This window comes from Mandrillus leucophaeus, unplaced genomic scaffold (assembly GCF_000951045.1).
Source record: "Mandrillus leucophaeus isolate KB7577 unplaced genomic scaffold, Mleu.le_1.0 Scaffold21, whole genome shotgun sequence".
In the NCBI taxonomy this organism is placed as follows: Eukaryota; Metazoa; Chordata; class Mammalia; order Primates; family Cercopithecidae; genus Mandrillus; species Mandrillus leucophaeus.
Window position 1 is genome coordinate 3,360,979 of NW_012102143.1, and position 16,059 is coordinate 3,377,037.

Genomic DNA, 16,059 nt, shown 5'->3' on the forward strand with positions numbered 1-16,059 from the left:
TGGGGGGATGGGGGTCAGAGACATGGCCGGGGTGGGTCTGGCTGGAGGAGCAGGAAGCCTGTTGTAGCAGTTGGAGCAAAGCTGGCATTGACAGGGAGAAGGTGCTTCGCCCTCAAGGGAGCTCGAACAGGCCCTGGGAGCACTGGCTTGGGGTCCTGGGTATGCTGGCAAGGGTCCTGCAGAGGTTTCCTCGCTGCCACTCCCACAGGAGGGATACTGATATGGTTTAGCTGTGTCCCTACACAAATCTCAACTTGAATCATAGCTCCCATAATTCCCACGTGTTGTGGGAGGGACCTGTGGGATTGAATCATGGGGGCGGTTCCCCCATACTGTTCTCACGGTAGTGAATAAGTCTCATGAGACCTGATGGTCTTATAAGGAGTTTCCTCTTTTGCTTGGCTCTCATTCTCTCTTGTCTGCTGCCATGTAAGACGTGTCTTTCACCTTCCACCATGATTGAGGCCTCCCCAGCCGTGTGGAACTGTGAGTCCATTAAACCATGTTTTCTCTATAAATTATCCAGTCTCGGGTATGTCTTTATCAGCAGCATGAAAACAGACTAATACAGATGCTCAGCCACCTCGCCTCTTGGAAGAGAAACTGAAGCCTGACACATCAAGCTCACAGCCCCAGAAGTGGCCAAATCAGGATGGAATCCAGGTGCAGATGATTCCAAAGATCAAGCCCCGTGGAGCCACACATCCTCATACACACACACCCTCCCACCTTCACACTCACGTGCACTCACAGCCGCTGGCCCCCTGGCACACTCACACTCACACATGTTCACACCCCTCGCACATTCAGCACATCCCCTCACTCACACTCACACCACAGTCGCCCACCTACCCCAGGGGTCAGAGTGGCCCTCGGCACAGCCCAGCTCTGGGAAAGGGCCCAGTGCTCCAGGGCTCTCCTGGAGGAAGCTTTCATTGAAGACTGGACTTGGGGCATGTGGCGATGTCCTCTCTGTTCGTGAGGTTACTGCAGGGGTTTCCGACTTGCCCCTTTGCACAAGGACAAGCCCAGTTCCGAGCACATGGTGCTTAGTAAACCGATGATGGAGGAATGAATGGATGAAGCCAGGCGTGTCTGGGAGGAAGCCAAAGCCCGAGGCAGAAGAGAAGGGAGGTCAGACATGAACTTGCAGAGTGGGTGGTATGTGCAAAGAGGCGGTGGAATGTTTATTATCCTGAGACCTGGGGTGGAAAGTCCTTTGAGGCAGAGGCTGGTGTTTGTTCAGCATCCTCTCTATGTGGGTGGGTGGGCGCAGCTGTGTCCCCTGAGGGCTGCATGTGGGCAGGCACCTTGCTTCAGAGGAGGGAAAGTTGCCCCACCTGAGAGTGAGGGAGAGAAAGGAGGAAGAGCAGGGAAGAGGAGGGGAAGTGGGGAGAGGGAGGGGCAGCAGGCAAGGGGCTGGGACCAGCCAGGGAAGAGGACTGCAGGGAACGAGCTCTCCAGGCGCCTGACAGAACCAAGCTCTCCACTCAGCCTCTGCACCACTGCCATGCAAGAGCCTTCCAGAAAAGTCTTCTCCACTCATGAATGGACGTCCTAACTGATTTCAGCTTGGGTGGTGGGAGGGGGATGGACAGTGGGAGAGATAAAGGAGGAGCTGAATTTCATGCTGGGACCACGACGCATAAACAATCGTGTTTGTATCACTCCATAAAGGCAGATACATTCAGGGAGGGCATTCTCAGTAGAGGAAGAATAATGGCAGCTCATAAAATATCATGGAAACTGACAGTAGCGTCTTCCAGGCAAATTTGATAAGCCTGTTCCTAAAATAAACTTAATTCAAAAGGAACATAGGCAGCAGAATGTGAATTATCCTTTAACTTTCTTATTATTTTTCTGGCGCTTCGTTCTTTTTATCCAAGATGCTCTAGTAGTAGCCTGTTTTGCCTTTACACGGAGCAAGGGACACCAGACTGTCAGCATCTAGCTCAAAAATTGCTTCTGCTTGGGTAGTCCTCAGTCCTCCCAGTGCGTGCCCAGCACAGCGGGGAGCTTCAATCCCTGCAGGTGCCCAGGGCTTCAGCCCTGGAGATTCAGGATCAGTTTACCTGGGCTGGGAGAGCTGTACTTTTAAAAAGCCTCCAGGTAAATGGGCATTCAGAGCCAAGAACCACGGTGTTTGGTGCGGAAGCTAATGCCACTCCACCCAAAGCCTCAAAGGTTGCTTAGATACCCACACACTTCTGCTGAAACAAGTTTCTAGAAAGGAATGCACAGATGAATGTCGTTAACAAGGCAGACCGAATGTTTAGAGTTCAGAAGGTTTTTTTTTTTTTTTTTTTTTTTTTTTTTTTTTTGGAGATGGAGTCTTGCTCTGTTACCCAGGCTAGAATGCAATGGCACGATCTCAGCCACTGCAACCTCCGCCTCCTAGGTTCAAGCAATTCTCTTGCCTCAGCCTCCTGAGTAGCTGGGATTACAGGCACACACCACCATGCCCGGCTACAGTTTGCATCTTTAACAGAGACAAGATTTCACCATGTTGGTCAGGCTGGTCTCAAACTCCTGACCTTGTGATCTGCTTGCCTCGGCCTCAAAGTGCTGGGATTACAGGCCTAAGCCATCACACTCAGCCAGAGTTCAGAAGTATTTTAACCCAGTAACTGAATTTTCTTTTTACAAAGGTAATGATCGTTAAGGTAGATGACAAGGTAGCAGGGGTACCCGGAGGTTTGGCTTAATAACATGGAACATCAAAATGAGGGCAGAAACTGAATAAGGGTGTGTGCATGCTTTCACTAATTATTCATAAGTGCATCTATATACTTTTAAATAACTCAAGTTGTTTTTCTTTTCTTGTTCAAATACCATGAAATCCAAAAGCTATGAATTCTCTGAAATATGGACTGATGCTTAGAATGTTACACCTTCCTTTCCCCTTCCAAAGTGTCGTTACTACTTTGCTAGAAGCTGTAGGCACAGGCTTCATAAGTATAATCATATCACTTTTATTCATAACCAAGGAAAATTGAGCTTCTTTTTGAGAGAACATGCCCCTAAGAATCCAGCTTCTGCAGAGGGGGTAAGGGGAAGGCTTTCTGCTTAGTCCTAAACTGCTTTGGCAGTGATTGGATTTCAGGGTGAAAAATAGGTGCAGCCTGTTCAGGGTGAGATAGGAGGAAGGGAATGTGGAGCCACTAGGAGCTGAGCAGCCCCGAGACAGCACACATCCCATGCCTCATTTTCCCATGTACAACCGGGGGTGATTGCAGTATGTGGCATCCAAATGCTGACCACTCTACAGCTTCCACCCTGGGGTCTCAACAACACTGGGAACCTGCGAACAAGGCAGAGGTGAGCCTGGTACAAAGCTTCAGCCACACACTTACTCATCTATGCTGTCATATTCACTTGGCCCTAGCCAGAACCACAGATGACATCATCCCTGGTAAATTAGCATTATTTCCACCATTTTTCGCCTCTGCCTTCCCTCTTGGCTTCTCTTCTAGGAAGTTACGTATCCGAAAGTGGTAATTAAAGCAAGTGAGAGCTGGTCACTGAAACGTGTGTGGCACCTCTCCCCGCTTCTCTTCCTCCTGCTCTAGCTATGTGAGACGTGCCTGCTTCCCCTTTGCCTTCTGCCATGATTGTAAGTTTCCTGAGGCCTCCCCAGAAGTCAAAGCCACTATGCTTCTTTCTGTACAGCCTGCAGAACCATAAGCCAATTAAACCTCTTTTCTTTATAAATTACCCACTCTCAGATCTCTCTCTCTCTTCTTTTTTTTTTTTGAGACGGAGTCTCACTCTGTGGAGCGTGGAGTGCAGTGGCCTGACCTGGGCTCACTGCAAGCTCCGCCTCCCGGGTTCCCGCCATTCTCCTGCCTCAGCCTCCCGAGTAGCTGGGACTACAGGCGCCCACCACCACGCCCGGCTAATTTTTTGTATTTTTAGTAGAGACAGGGTTTCACCGTGTTAGCCAGGATGGTCTGGATCTCCTGACCTCATGATCCACCCGCCTCGGCCTCCCAAAGTGCTGGGATTACAGGCGTGAGCCACCGCGCCTAGCCTAATTTTTGTATTTTTAGTAGAGACAGGGTTTCACCGTGTTAGCCAGGATGGTCTGGATCTCCTGACCTCATGATCCACCCGCCTCGGCCTCCCAAAGTGCTGGGATTACAGGCGTGAGCCACCGCGCCTAGCCTAATTTTTGTATTTTTAGTAGAGACGAGGTTTCACCGTGTTAGCTGGGATCAGTCTCAGATATTTCTTTATAGTAATGCAACCATGGACTAATACACATGCGTACTTTCAAAAACTTAAATATATAAAAAGTTTAAGAAAAAAATTAAAAGGATGGATACTCCCAAAGTAAGAAGATCTTTCCTTACATGTTGATGCACTTTCTTGCAGCCTTTGGTCTAAACAGGCCTCTCAAACATTCCTGGGTCCTCCTTGTACATGGGTACTCAGAAGGTACCAGCACTATTTGTTCCCCAATTATCCTGGCTCATTTACTCTCACTCTCCTATTCTCCCCAATTGATTTTGGACATCCACAAGGGGCTCTCACACAGGGGAAGAAGTGACTTTCACGCCAGTCATCTTGTGATTTCTAGGGCACAAGCAACACTCCTCAGCACCACGGCCACTGCCATCCAAGAGGACATCACCCCCTTCACCAAAGAGCCCCCATAACAGCCCCAAACCTACAAGGGCCAAGCAGAACTGTGCTTTCTTCAGGCCCTACTCAATCATGGCCCAAGTCTACACTTCTTGAGGAAAGGGAAAAAGCATCCCTTGTCCCAATTTATTTTGAACGTTGTCATCTGTCTTTGGAAAAATAGCCTCATAAATTTTACCTTGCACTCCTCCCTCCCCAGTTCCCCCTTCACAGGCCTTGCCAATTACCTAGGCATGGAGACACATACTTGGGAGGTTGAGGGGGGTGGGGGCAGGGACTCCACCAGCTCCACAGTCAATCTCTTTTCTTCTTCTTTTTAAATATATTCTTAATTGACAAATAATAATTGTACATATTTATAGGGTACAATGTAATGTTTTGATTATATATACATTATGGAATGAATTAATCAAGCTAATTAACATGTCTATCACTTCACATACTTATTTTATTATTGTGAAACATTTAAAATCTGTTCATGGCTGGGCACAGTGGCTCATGCCTGTAATTCCAGCACTTTGGGAGGCCAAGGCGGGAGGATCACTTAAACCCAGGAGTTCAAGACCAGCCTGGGCAACACAGTGAAAATTAGCCTCATAAATTCTCTACAAAAGAATACAAAAATTAGCTGGGTGTGGTGGTGTGTACTTGTAGTCCCAAGTACTCAGGAGGCTGAGGTGGGAGGATCGCTTGAGCCCAGGAGGTTGAAGGTGCAGTGAGCCGAGATCACACCACTGCATTCCAGCCTGGGTAACAGAGTGAGACCTTGTCTTCAAAAAAAAAAAAAAAAAACTTTTAACAATTTTTGAAATGCACATTACATTATTAACTATAGTCACATGCTGTGCAATGGATCTCAAAAGCTTATCCCTTGCTGAAACTTTGTGCCCTTTGACCAGCATCTCCATACCCACCCATGCCCAGCCCCTGGTGACCACCATTCTACTGTCTACCTCTACAAGTTTGGCTTTTTCAGATTCCATATATTAAGTGAGACCTTGCAGTCTTTCAGTGCCTGGCTTATATCGCTCAACATACTGTCCTCCAGGTTCATCCATGTTGTCACAGATGACACCATTTGTGAATAGCATTCCATGACGTATACATACCACATTTAGTGGTACATCAACATACATTTAGTTTGTTTTCATATCTCGGCGATTGTGAATGATGCTGCAATGAACATAAGAGTGCAGGTATCTCTTCAACATATTGATTTCACCGTCTTTGGATACATACCCAGCAGTGGGACTGGACAGCCAATCTTGTAGTCTTAAACCAGGCTGTGCATGTGAATGTGTATGTTTATGTGTGTGCACGCATGTGCCTGTATGTTTGTACACATTACATAATTGTAAACTTGCCATCAGCACAATTTTATGTTATTTTTGCTTCATGTCACTTAAGAATATATTATGAATATCTTTACATGTTAAATTTTAGGAAACCTCTTACATTGCTGCACATATATGATTTGCTTCTCCTTACTGGGCATTTGAGTACTTGCATATTTTTCCACTTTAAATGATCTTGCAGGGAATGTCTTTTGATATCAACTTTTGTTATTTGCCTTGGAGTGAAATTACTGGGTCAGATGGCATTTACATTTTAAGCCCTAACTGCTTGTAGAATAAAAGGCATGAGCATGATAGAGAATTTCCAAAAGCAAAGCAACTGCAATTGTCCTCTGTGGGCTGGGGACAGTCACCCTGGAACCACAGCAGGTGGGTGACTGTCTGCTACACTTATCCATCTAGGTGCATATATATATATGATACATATATATATATGTATCTCAGACATATTTTTGTTAGAAACAGCCCCGCAGCTTTAGCCTGCAGCTCCTCCCTGTTCCCCCAGACATTTCTCTTAAGAGTGATGGAAATACATTCTATGAAGCTGCTGTTAGGCGAGACAGCTCCCAGCAATGCCAGCCATCAAGTGATTCCGAAAGGAGCCATGAGGGGCTGTATGGGTGAATGCTCAGCTTTGCAACAGTGCACAGCAGACCACCAGTCTATTATCCACCAAACCTTGGGATTCAGCCGAGGATGCATTCAGTTGCTGAAAATGTCACAGCAGCCACTCGCTGCTAGCTTTTAGGCAAGAAAATGTGCATTCTTTCAGAAATTCAGGGAAAGCCGTTGTCTCTATGAAACAGAAAGTCCAAAGCAATTGCGCAGCTGCACGATGTTCAGCACATTACGTGGATTCTTCTCACATCTGCCTCTTCCTTAAGATGTGTAAAAATGATTATGCGATTCTAAATTTGGAAACTTACCTTATTGTATGCACCAGGGACTCAGCAGAAATTTTTTATATCATATTCAAGAATATCAAGCGGTACCAGGACACTGATTTGGCTAGCATAAATGTTACAATTGCTAAATACATGGAGTCAGACTACCAAAAGATTCATTTGTTTCAATCAATAAATATTCATTGAACACTGAGTCTCTGTGAGACCCTGTGCCAGAACCAGGGAATGCAGTAGAGAAAGACCAGTCTGGTTCTGCCCCAGGCATTAAGCTTCCCACCATGTACACTGGGGCACTTCATCAACAGCAGAGTTATGGCCCGCCTTGGCCATGAGCATAAAGACCATTGCTATTAATCTTTGTAGTAAAGCCCTGCAGAGATGGGAGTGGGAGCCCGTCTCTTCTCTAACATTCCAACTCACATCTCTACATTGCCCTGACAGTGAGCTTTCAACTTGCCCTTGTACTGTCCTGTCTCATGTTTCCCTTTGATCTAAAATGCCCATCTGCGCCTCTTCTATTGGCATACATCATACAGCCAATCCTTCCATGCCTCGACTGCCTATAACACTTTTAATGGAGGGTCTTGCCCAAGGCTCCAAGCAGAAACAGCCATGCTCTCCTTTGTTGTGCATTGTGCATGCCCCTGTGACGGTGTTACTATGCCAGGACCTCTAGACTATAATGCTACACTTATTAATCTATTAATAGCTCCTTCTCCAGACGTGAGCTACTTGGGGACTGGGACATGTAGGACTTATGGGTTTAATAAATGAATGAATAAGTGAATGCAAAGCTGATACATATAGATTTTAGCCACAAAGAAGAATTTCCCCAGCCATTATTAATAGAATATGAGCTTTGAGTTGTTTTTCCAGCCTTAACAACAGCAGGGCTGAGTGCAGTAGCTCACACCTGTAGTCCCGGCACTTTGGGAGGCCGAGGTGGAAGGATCACATGAGGTCAGGAGCTCGAGATCAGCCTGGCCAACAACAGTGAAACCCCATCTCTACTAAAAATACAAAAATTAGCTGGATGTGGTGGCAGGTGTCTGTAATCCCAGCTACTTGGGAGGCTGAGGCAGGAGAATTGTTTGAACCTGGGAGGTGGAGGTTGCAGTGAGCCAGGATTGCACCATTGCACTCCAGCCTGGGTAACAGAGTGAGATTCTACCTCAAAAAAAAAAAAAAAAAAAGAACAGCAGGATTGGGATGTAGGATGGCTGGAGGCAGAGGTATAACCTATGTCCATGAAGCTGAGAAGGACCAGTGGCTTGTAAAGAGCTTAGATCCATAACCCTGGACTCACTGCCCCTTGACTGTTGACAGATAGGACCCAGAAAAGTAGTGCCACAAAGCACGAGACAGAAAATCAACCATTGTCCCAATTCTATAAAAATAGACTCATTCAGTGTAACCCTGGGAGACTTGGTTGAGCTTGACCGAAACCCCAGTTCCACAGCCTGTGGCAGGTGGAAGCCCTCGCCATGATGCCTGGGTCTCCATAGCTTCACTCCTCTCCCTTCTGTGCTCCTGCCACCTCGTGGGCTGTCACTAGTGGATGCTGAGTCACAGAACTCTCCCCTTCAGTAGGATTCACAGGAAATCCATTCACATCAAACATTTTGTGATTTTTGTTAAACTCGCACTGAAGATTTTGTTTGTCAAAGAAATAGTCATATCACTCACTGCACAAATATACTTGCACTAGTTTGCCTGCGTTGACGCTGCTTCCTTCTATTTTCTGACTCCTTTCCTTCTAGTACAGCCGAAATATTCCCCACTTGATTCAGGCCCTGTAGTTTAGTCCGTACCCAGTTCCTTTAAGAAATTAACTTCTACCTCCACTCACTGTATCAATGAAATCCTTCTGAACAAATACAGGGCTCTCTCATTAAGGACTTCCGGTGATTTTGACGTTCTCTCTCCCACTTCATCAAGTAGTTGTTAGAATTTACTGTTTGCCTCCCCCAACCTCCCAATCCACAGGACTCTTCTTTAGACATTGGCATAAATCAGCATGATTTTTGGGGGAAAAAAATCGTATTTCCATGTTTACAGGGTCACTGCTTTCTAAGCAAAAGGTGCTGGCAACCTAGGTTAAAGGACGTTTAAATGGCAACAAACCTTGGAAGTTAAAGACAGTAACTCCTGGAGGGATTGGCAGCAGCGTCTCCCCTAGCGATGGGTGTTTATATTCCAATAGTTGATGGACCTAGAGACCTTCTCATTCTCTCCCCAGAGAGCCTTTGTTTACATTTCAGAGCAAAAGCTCTTTCTCTTTCTCTACCTGGGATGAGAAGAGGAAGAGCAGCTATGTCAGCAGCTTTTAGGTAAGCTCCAGAATTTATAATCTCGGAGCTCCTCTCCAGTGGCCCAAATTCCTACATCTGGATCTTGGTTTGTCACCCTGAGGGAGATGGATGCACGGGAATGGCACAATGATGGCTGTGAGCAATTAAAAATCTGTCACTGATCTAGAAACCTGGCGTTTCCTAACAGAACGAACAAGCAAATAAGTAAAGTTATACAAGTAAAAGTTATAAAATGGATCTCTCAACATGAACTTTTTTTTTTTTTTGAGATGGAGTCTTGCTCTGTCGCCCAGGCTGGAGTGCAGTGGCGCAATCTCGGCTCACTGTAAGCTCCGCCTCGCAGGTTCACACCATTCTCCTGCCACAACCTCCCAAGCAGCTGAGACTACAGGTGCCAGCCGCCACGCCCAGCTAATTTTTTGTATTTTTAGTAGAGACGGGGTCTCCATCTCCTGACCTCATGATCCACCCACCTCAGCCTCCCAAAGTGCTGGGATTACAGGCATGAGCCACCACGCCAGGCCTGTTATTTCTTAGATAAATAGATTGGAACGAAGTAGAGGACTGTGTAAAGAAAAATGCAGGGAAGAAATTATTAACATCTCTGTGAATATATTTCATGGTGACGTGCCATGTATTTCATCAAACCTAAGATACCAAACATTATAAGATGCACTATTATTTTGTGCACCACTACAAAAGAAAGGAAAGCCTGCTGATTAAACTATAATGCGATGACTTCTAATACTTTAGAACTTTTATTTTGTTGAAAGAATTATTTTAGATTAAGATATAGATAAATCTGTCATATAAGTGACATAATTTAAGGTATTCCTAAAGCTTTTTTACATTTAAAGTCTGACACTTAGGGATTTCTTTTCAAATTTCAAGTGAACATCAGTGTCATTGATGTTCATGTTGCTGACACAGCATTTTTTTAACCCTGGGAGTGATTACAATTGCACCTCACAAATGAGTCCTCAATGTCAATAATATCCTAATTGTTGTTGGACCAACAGAGACTGTAGGAAGCTGTCAAATGTAGTATACGTCCCAATTTCAAAGACATTGGAATGTGAAAAAATGTGTCTTTTGAATAATTAAAAATATGGTATATGAGATAGACTTTTTGACCTTAAAAAGAAGGAAAGGGGAGAAGACCCAGAAGTAGCAGTTGATTGAAGTTATTTTAATAAAAATGTAAAGAAAAACATGTCTCTTAATCACCATTCATGATCACAATAAACAATTTTAAGGTGACTTCAGTCAATTTCTGAATTTCCCTTTCAAAATTCCCAGTAAATGATTAACAATGAAAAGCCTTAGGCATATGAAAAATACATGGGGTGAAAAACAGGAACAGTACATATCTGTGAACCTAGAGACCTCTCGACTTTGAGGATTGATGTGAAAGACAGTACAGATGATCCTTATTATGAGGGGATTCATCCTGATAAACCCATCATAAGCTAAAAATATCCTAAGTCAAAAACTCACTTAACACACCTAACCTAACAATGAACACTATGGCTTCACCCAGCCTCCCTTAAAAGTGCTCAGGATGCTTATATTAGCTGACTGACAGTAGGGCAAAATCATCTCACACAAAGCCTATTTTACAATAAAGTATTGAATATTTTATGTAATTTATTGAATACTGTACTGAAAGTGAAAAGTAGAATACTCGTATGGGTTTCTACCAAACGTGTAACACCACAGTAAAGCTGAAAAATCATTCAGCCAAACCCTCATTAAGCTGGGGACTGTCTATATGGACAGAAGTGGGTTGGAGGTATCCCAGCCGCTCTGATTCCACACATATGAGAGTGCAGCCCTTCTGGACAGTATTGGACAGGGTATACTCAAATCTGCAAAGACAGAGTGGCAGGAGCTGAGCACGAGGGTAAGATGGTGTCTGATCAACAGGAACGACCTACTGACCACAGCAAGGGCTCCAGGGTCCTCACGCCAAGCAGGCTGGTGTTGGCTTCCAGGATCCCTGAGGCAGAAGTGGTGATGCTCCAGTGAGTGCAGCCTGCACCCCACACAGGGAAAAGAAACTTCTCTGGGGAGCCCAGTTCTACCCTTTGTGGTCTAGGACCTGACACACTGACTGTGTCTGATGCACTCATCAATGAACTGGCACACAGCAGGTACTTGGGAGTTGGTTGGATTCATTCATTTTACACATATTTGAGAGCCCAAAAAGGAACAAACAGTGGTTGAATCACCGGGCGTATGGGAATAAACCAATGTCAGAGTCTCCAAGGAGGTTTACATTCTAATAGAGGCCATAAAGAGATCAATATATCCCAGGTCAGGAGGAGACGAGCCCAGAAAGGACAGGAAAGCATATAAGGGAGGCAGGACTTGGGGGAGAGGGGAGCGTGGCTGCCGCTGAAGTTAAATGGTGGGAATGAGGCTCACAGAAGTTGCTGGGGCAGCAGAGAAATGAATAAAACAATGGATTGAGTCCCATAGACACCTGAGGGAACAGCATTGCAGAAAGAGGGAAGAGCAAGGCCAACCCTCTGAAAAAATAAGCAAATGGATGCAACAGTGAATTTATGGGACTAACCTCCCTATCTTTCCAAACCCAAGCTTCCCGACTTCTATTTCACCTGAGACTAAAGATTTGCCCACATCATCTCTGAAAGAAATGTCCTCAAGTTCCCATTCTGAGCAAACAGCACCCTCCCTGGCTAAGAATGATGGGTGGGTGGGGGCGGGTGGAGGGTGAGGATGAAGTATAAAAGATGTATAAAAAGATGAAGGATGTGGGGGGAGGGGGGAGGGATTGCATTGGGAGTTATACCTGATGTAAATGACGAGTTGATGGGTGCAGCACACCAACAAGGCACAAGTATACATATGTAACAAACCTGCACATTATGCACATGTACCCTACAACTTAAAGTATAATAATAATAAATAAATTAAAAAAAAACAAAGATGAAGGATGTATAAAAAGATGAAGGAGTTCAAGAGAAGGGCACGATTATGGTGAATTAGAACCGATGTCCCCTAAGAAGTGGACTTGCTCCAAGGAGCGGGAGAGAATTATTTCCAAAGCGTTTTTCTTCATACACAGTTTTTACTTTCAGTGTGATGAGAGAGACAAGGCAGTTCTAGAGAAAGAACATCATCCTGAGGTCAGCGAAAATTGCTTTCGGTAGAAAAGCTATTACCAAATTTTAAAACACAATAAAAGAGTTTAATAAGGTGCCTAGCTACAAAATAAATCTATAAAAATCAATAGCTTTGTTTTACACCAATAATAACCTGACACAAAATATAAGGGGAGGAAAATTCCATACACCACCACGATAAATATGAAATACACAGGACAATCTTCATGAGGTATGTCAATGTCCTAGATGAACACTTCAAAATGTACTTGCAGAGAGAAGCCATCATGTTCATTAAAGGGAACAATTGAGATTGTGGTTTTCATTTTCCCTGTTGTAATTTTCATTACCTTTGTATTAATTTCCTCTGATGTCTGTATTCCCCACTACGCTGTAAACTTAATGATGGCAAAGACTCGGTTCCATTCTTTGCTGGGTACATATCCAAGTACATAGCCAAGTCTTGGGACATAGGAGGTGTTCAATACACATTAGTAGGATTAATGAGTGAAGATGGAGATGATCACAAAACTAAGTTGTCTTCAAGTGACCTCCAGAAAAATCCAGGATTCTGCCCTGAATCAAAAGAATGGTTTCAAAACATAGTGATTCTCGGGCAATCAGGAATTTAATTCTGCCAACAGAATATTCCTGGAGCTTCAGCAAAGAGTGTACATCCCAACACATTGAGGCATAGTAAAAGTGAAAAGGATGCTTCCGAGAAAATTATCATCTTGTGAAGCAGCAATAGCCAGGAGGCTCCTCTGACTTTTCCCAGCAGTCCTGGGGGTCAGAGAGGCTCCTTGAAATGTTCCAGAGACTTCTGGGAGAGCAGTAATTCCTCCAGAACCTCCAACATTGATTACATTGACAATATCATAGAAGGAAATGCTTGTTGTTTGAAACCAAACCTAACCTGACAGCTGCGGCCCTTTGGCCTTCTTAGAGGTGGAAATCAGAGAGCATAATCCACATAGAGGTGAAACTCAGTTTCCATTCCACTCCTTCTTCTTGACACTGGGAAGGAAAGGAGAAGGAGCTACCCTTGAAATGGATACCCCACGGTTTAGCAGAAGACATTGATGAGTTTTCAGTCTGCAAGAAGAGGTCTAGAACCCAGTACTGGGGGCAAAAAACAGAGAGCACATAATCCTTCTGCATATGGAAAGGATTTGCTTTGAGGAAGGAGATGCCATGAGCAGAACAGGAAGTCAGAGAACAAACAAAATGGCAGCAGGACCCTGGAGCCCATGCTGGTGAGAATTGTCAAGGGATTGTCAGAAGAAGAAGTCCCAGTGCTCAGTTAAGTCGGGTTCATAAACAGAGAGTTATATGAATTGAAGAAAAGGAGCCAAGTTCCACATGTAGATTGGTACAAAGACTAGGAATTGGCTGTGAGAGGGAAGAGTTCAGCGAGGCTTTGAGTCCTGCCAGGAGTCAAACTCGGCTTGCAACAATCACAGGGAGATTGGCGGGAGGTAGGGAGGGCTGAGGGGGCAGGTGGATTACTTGGTGAAACTTGCAAGGAAGGGCCAAGACAGCTCGTCTGAGCCAAGGCCACCCTACCGGCAAGTTCCTGTTAGCCACACAGAAGGGGACGGTCTTGCTATTCCTTGCAGGACAAATCACCCTTGGAGAGCTACAGCCTGAGATGTTTACAACCTAGAGCTTCTCTGTAAGTTATCAGGAGACAAGTGAGAGTACAAATACACCAGATGAAGGCTGATGGAAAGAATTTGGGGCATTTGGGCTAAAAAGAGAAGTCCATGGGGGAACAAAATGGTCATCTTCAAAATATGGATGGAGTGTACTTATTATTGTTATGATTCTGGAGGGCAAATCGGGGTTAAAAGGTACAAGTGGGAGGCCAGGCGCAGTGGTTCAAACCTGTAATCCCAGCACTTTGGGAGGCCGAGGTGGGCAGATCAACTTGAAGTTTGAGACCAGCCTAGCCAACATGATGAAACCCTGGCTCTACTAAAAAGTACAAAATTTAAAATTAGCTGGACATGGTGGTGGGCACCTGTAATCCCAGCTACTTGGGAGGCTGAGGCAGGAGAATCACTTGAACCTGGGAGGTAGAGGTTGCAGTGAGACAAGATTGCACTACTCCATTCCAGCCTGGGGGGCAGAGAAAGACTCCATCTCAAAAAAAAAAAAAAAAAAAAAAAAAAAAAAAACAGGAAGAAATAACTTGCCTCCATACAAGAAAAATATTTCTGGCAATTCAAGAAGACAGAATGAGGGTGCCTTTCCATGCACGTCAGTTCCTCTCTCACTGGGTAAGGTGGGTCCACAGGGCAGAGGAGGCAAGAGCCCGGCTCCAGGGTTTGAGGAGGGGCGTGGGGAATCTCTGGGGCAAGAGGAGGTGCTTCCATGGGATCTCTTGATAGAATTCGTCAAGGGTCCCAGCATGAACAGCAGCCCCAAGTGCCTCTGTGGGAAGTGGGAAGAAGTGGGAAGTGGGAAGTGGGAAGTGGGAAGCAGAGTTCCTCACAGACAGAACGCAGCTCCTCACCGCTTTGGGGAGCATTTCTGGGGTAAGAACAGACACTCTTGAGCAAACTCGGGGACAGTCAGACAAGGCCCTTACTGACTGTCAGGTGGGCTCTTTCCAAGGGAAGAGGTGGCCAGAGCATCTGCTTTCCAGAGTCACTGACTTCATGTCACAGAATGGAGGAAACATGGGGTACTCCCCTATTTAGAATGGCTCTCCGAGCTCTCAGCCCTGCCTAAGGGGCATTTGTGCTGAGAGCCCATAGGATTGGCTGGAAGGGTGTGGGAGCCAAAAGCCTGAGTGCACCACTAGAGAGATGCAAAGGGACGGGACATATCGTGACTGTCTTGGGAAAGGTCTTCTCCCTTCCTGTGCAGCAAGGGCCCAGGGAAGTGGCATCTAAATCAGTGGCTGTGTTGACGGTGATTACAATGAGGGGATCGGCATCAGCCGCCGTGTTCAGAGGCTCAAGGCAGCCCCCATTGCTCACAGTGACCTCCCAGGTGCTGCTGACTAACCTGGTGCCACTGCAGTCAGCACAGGATCAGGAGCAGGCAGCCCTGAGTCTCCAATTTCAGAGAGCAGTTTTCATGGTCATGGGTAGCACCAGAGCGACGCAGCCTGGGCCTAAAGAAGAAATCGACTCTGGAGGGAGCAAGGGCTCCCAAATACCTCTGAGGACACCCTCTGGACGCTGTTGCTTTGGTCTTTTGGTGTTGCTAATGCCCTTGGCCTTATTTTTCCCCTCCCCTGCAGCATGTAGATTAATACAAATTCCCTGCATTTCCCATAACCCCGCCCCCAAAGCTGGGTTACATAACTTCTGAGCCTGGTAAAGTGCTCCAAGCATTGTGCTTCAGGATGAAACCAGCTCTCCAACGTTCCAAGGCAAGAAGCATTGACCAGCTAAATAGGATTTGAAAGTTCCAAAGAGCAGGCCGGGTAACACTTTTAGAGCAGTCTTAGAGCAGTGCCGTAGACAATCATCTGGATCCTTGGATACAATAGCACAGGAAAATGTGGTTTATGTGGTCAAGCGTTGCTTACATGGGTTTAAAAAGAATATTGGCTTAAAATTGGCTGGCTCACATAAAGAGGGATTCTATAGCAAAAATATCTCATCAACATGAGGCTGACTTGAGGCTCTTTTAACATGATTGAGTTAAAAGATTTCAAAAGAAAAGAAATGAACAATGTAATTTGCTCTTATTGCTCCTA